This window comes from Pseudophryne corroboree, chromosome 10, assembly GCF_028390025.1.
Source record: "Pseudophryne corroboree isolate aPseCor3 chromosome 10, aPseCor3.hap2, whole genome shotgun sequence".
Taxonomy (NCBI): domain Eukaryota; kingdom Metazoa; phylum Chordata; class Amphibia; order Anura; family Myobatrachidae; genus Pseudophryne; species Pseudophryne corroboree.
This window is the reverse complement of record NC_086453.1, coordinates 333,512,183-333,516,762: the sequence shown is the minus strand read 5'-3', so window position 1 is coordinate 333,516,762 and position 4,580 is coordinate 333,512,183.

Here is a 4,580-nt window from a genome sequence, read left to right as displayed (position 1 = left end):
GCGTCTGTATAGAGTAGAATTGTGTGGGTATCATGCATAGTTACATGGTGGATAAGATCTATGATTTTAGTGGTATTGTCCTTTGCTTCCCGTCCTTGAACAAAACCAACCTGATCGCCATGTATCAAACTTGGGAGAAGATGGCCCAACCTATTAGCAAGCAGGGAGATCAGCCTGTAACTAGAGCACCTTCTTTAGGGATCACAGTGATATGTGCCTCAAGACAATGTGAGGAAAAAGCAGTATCTTTAGAGATTGTGTTGCAGGCTCGCAGGAAAAGGGGCATGAGGTGGGCTCAGAATGACTTGTAGTATGCCACTGGGAGTCCATCTGGCCCGGGCTTTTCCCGATAGGTGTGGAAGACAGGGCAAAGTCCAATTCTTCTATGGTGAATGGTTGTTCAAGAGAGGCTATGTCCTCATCATGAAGTCTAGGAAACGCAACCGAAGAGAGATAACTGTCAACCGCCCTTGAGGGTGAAGGTACTGTAGTCGGAGTTTGGGTTCTCCTCAAGTTATCAAGATCAGTGTAATAGTCTTGAAACGCAGCCGCAATCTGTGGAAAGGAATGTACTGTGGTCCCACCCGGGACCTTTACTGAGCGAACATATGTCTGTGATCTTTGGGCTCTCAGTGCTCTAGCCAACATAGAACCAGGTTTATCCCCCCATTGGTAGAATTTATGACGGCTTTTACATAGGGCCCATTTAGTTTTGTCTTGGAGAAGCTTATTAAGAGATGCTCTAGTTTCAGTGAGTCCCCGCAACACAACCTCATCTAGTGAAGACTTAAGGTGTGTCTTGAGCTATTGGATGCGAGCCAGTAGCTGTCTACATTGGGATTCTCTCTCCTTCTTTAACTGGGACCCCAGTTGAATACACTTACCCCGCAAAACACATTTATGCTCCTCCCAGACCGCAACAGCAGAAGTATCAGGGATATCATTCCAAGAAATATAATCTAGTATAGCGTGAGAAAGTTCGGCAGTCATACGCGGATCATGCAGAAGAAACTCATTAAACCGCCATGTCCACGGTCTAGGGGGTGCATCAGGGGGAGTTATGGTCACATAGATTTGGGTGTAGTATGACCATGTGATTTGGCCAATATGAGTGTCAGAAAAAAGTTGCAAGCTTCTATGGTCTATCTGAAAATCTGAAAATAGTCAATACGTGTATAAACCGTATGGGGTGGGGAAAAATAAAAGTGTAGTCTCTGACAGCGGGGTGTTGGATCCTCCAGACGTCTACCAATTGATGTTCATGTAATGTCTGGCGTATTTTACGATGGTCCTTCGTTAAGATATGGGAGGACCCAGAGGAACAATCCAACGGGGATTTACACAGGGAGTTGTTACTACAAAATACATGGGGATAGTAGTGGTTACCAAGTTGAGGAGCAGCAGACTGTCTGAAATGTGTTTCTTGTAGGAACGCTACACTCACTCTCTCTGTGTGAAGTTCTCATAACAGAGTGGAGCGTTTTTCAGGTATATCAAGGCCCTTCACATTAAAGGAGCATAGTTTGACAGTCATTGAGCCAGATGGCACCATGGGAAAAGAAAATACACAAGCATAGCAAATAGGAAACACCGAACCTCGGCAAAGTAAAGAAGAGTAGACAACCTCAATGTGAGATACATGGGAGTATAGAGTGGGGAAAAAGAAGAGAAAAAGGGAGTAAATACAGGAAACAAGATGAAATGGTAAAGCGTATATAACGATAGGAGAAGAGAAAGAAAAGTGAAAATACTGAACATAAAAATACAATGTTGTGCTAGCCAGCACAAAGGAAGATAGTCCGCTGCTGGAGCATGTGGGGCGTAACCATCGCCGCATGCTCCAAGTTCGGATTGCAGAACAGCCCAACTGGGGAAGGGCAGCCGCAGCCTCTACCGGGAACCAATATGCACAGCTCAGTGAGAATACAGCTTGTCAAAGTGAAAAGTTAAGAAACCGTACATATGCAAACATTAAGAAACGGTACATGGCACATTAAATTGAAAACACAAGAAATAACATCAAGGCTAGAAAGAAGTCCCAAAGTACAGTTGATCAGGGAAGAAGCAAACCATAACGCAATAAAAAATTTAACAGGGAAGCAGATAGATTTGTATACTTCAGGGTTACATATAACAACAACGTTATAATAATGAATAAAACATTATGAATGTATACGTATCTGTAGTGTCGTGAGTGGCACCTCAGGCCAAGTTGGTAAGGATCATGTCCATCGAGACAGTCCATCAAGTGACTAAGGAAGGAGGGCCCCTTCTCGCTGAAGAGGGGTTCCACCTCCATCTCGTCACAGGAGTCCAAGGCGGTCTCGGAGCGGGCAGAGTCGGAGGCTCGAGGCGAGTATGAAGCATGGTCCAATCTTCTAGATGCGGTTTAGGTATAGAGAGAGCGAGACAGAACTGTTCAAGGTCATTAGGTGACTGTAAGACCAGTTGGTGGCCATCGTGGGAGGCTTATATGTTCAAAGGGAAACCCCAATGAAACCGAATGTTCTTGTTCCGGAGAGCGTCCGTGAGGGGTTTTAACAAGCGTCTCTGTTGGAGGGTGTGCCATGAGAGGTCTGGGAATATTTGGATCTTGGTTCCATTGTATTCAATCTTGTCAAGGTTTACGGGCATTGCAGAGAATGTCCTCTTTAACGTGGTAATGGAGGCGACAGATAACATCTCTGGGTGCCTCAGATGGAAGTCCCTTCGGGCGAAGTGCGCGATGTGCCCTATCAAATAGGATCGTGTTGTCTGAAGGAGCATCGGTAATCTCATTTAAGATCTTAGTAAGAGTATCGGCAATATGTGGCCCTTGTACATCCTCCGGAAGACCACGCACGCGGAGGTTGTTCCGCATTCCCCTATTATCCAGGTCATCAAGATGGCGTTGCATGGCCCGCAGTTCTTGTGCATGTAGTGAGACCGATTCTCGGAGCTGTCTGTGAGAAGAGTCGAGTTCTTGTAAGTGGTCATCTGCATCTAAGACTCGGTTGGACATGTGTGAGAGTTCTGTCTTAAGTGTAGAGATCTCCACTTTGATGGCGGCATTTATCTTCTTCTCCAATTCTACAAAGTCCTGTTTCATGGGGAGATCGTCTTTGGTAGGAAGAGAGCGGAGGTGAGATAAAATATCCACCATGGTAGGCTCCACAATAGCAACTGGGCTACGGGGGGCCTGCGACGCCATAGCCGTATTTACTGACAGAGGAGAAGTAGACGCGTAATCAGCGTCTGACGGACTCGTGGCTGTCTCAGGAGTTAGATATTTGTATAAACTGGATTGAGCAGGGGAGTTAGCGGCCTGCTTGGAGCCAGACGGCTGCTTTCCCTTTTTGGTTCTTCCCATTAAAGTAGTAGAATGTAGAGGGGCGTCTTAGAGGTCATGTGATGTAGCTTCACGGAATGTGCGCAATGTAGGTATCAGCATAATCATACAGAGTGAGTTCCCAGGTGTCAGCCAGCGGCAGCCATCCCCATAATCTCAGGGTGGGGTAGGACGGAGGGACATGGCCTGCGCAAGCACTCGCCCTTCAAAGCATTTGTATAGAAGAAATGTTCGACAAGAATAATGCCATAGAGGAGGTGGAGCTACATCGCATCAGAAGGCTCCTGCAACATCGCAATATTTCCTTCTTGTTAGAGACTGGGAGCATACGGAGGATACCACCATAGCGGGATAAACAGGGAATTTACATCCAGAAAATCAGCGCCTGGAGGATATATGTAGTATACGAATTGCCGCGTCCGCCCCCTGCGGGTGTCTAAGAGGCAGAGCAGGGCGACCAACCACAGAGGACCCGGGTCAACCGACAGCCTCCGTCTGGCAGAGGACCACCTTATGGGAGAGTTGTAAAAGGGCCCGTGGCTACAGAGGGACTAGCTAAAGGGGTCACCTCAATATAGCAAAGTACCTCAACTCAGTAGCAGGCAGAGTCCTGGAGTGTATAGCTGATCAGGGTGACAGAAGTCCACAGCAGCCCTCAGGGACCAGCAGGGAGGGAAGATGAACAGGGGCTGTATTTATATTTATATATTGGAGGCTTCCTGCATGGTGGAGGAGCAGCCTGGCCAGGAGGTAATGTGGGAAACAGAGAGCCCCAATATGGCAGCCGCCGAGCAGGGATCCGGAGGGCTGAGCCGCAGCAGGAGCCTCCAAGCCTCCAAGCTGCGGAGAGCAGTGCCCGGGGGAGCTGATGCGGCACACAGAGGGCAGGTAGCGCCGGGGCTTGCAGGCGGGTGGGAGGTCCGGCCGGCTCTCCGTCTCACCGCAGACCCACAGCAGTCCCTCCGGAGGTCCGCGGCAGACGACCCCGAAATCCAGGTCCCGGCGCCCGCACACGGACAGGCTACAACCTGCGGGAATGCGGAGTGCACTCCCCTGCTCCGTAACGCCGGCCGGGCAGGCACCCGAAAAGGTACAGGAGGGGGGCAGGAAGCTAAAAACGGGGAAAAGGGAGCTTCGGGGAAGTAATTAAATAATATAAAGAATAAGAGGGTCAGGAGCTGGGAAGAAGCACGTCTCTCCTCCACAGACACTAGGCCATGATAAAGCCTAATATTTATCATACTTAAAACCC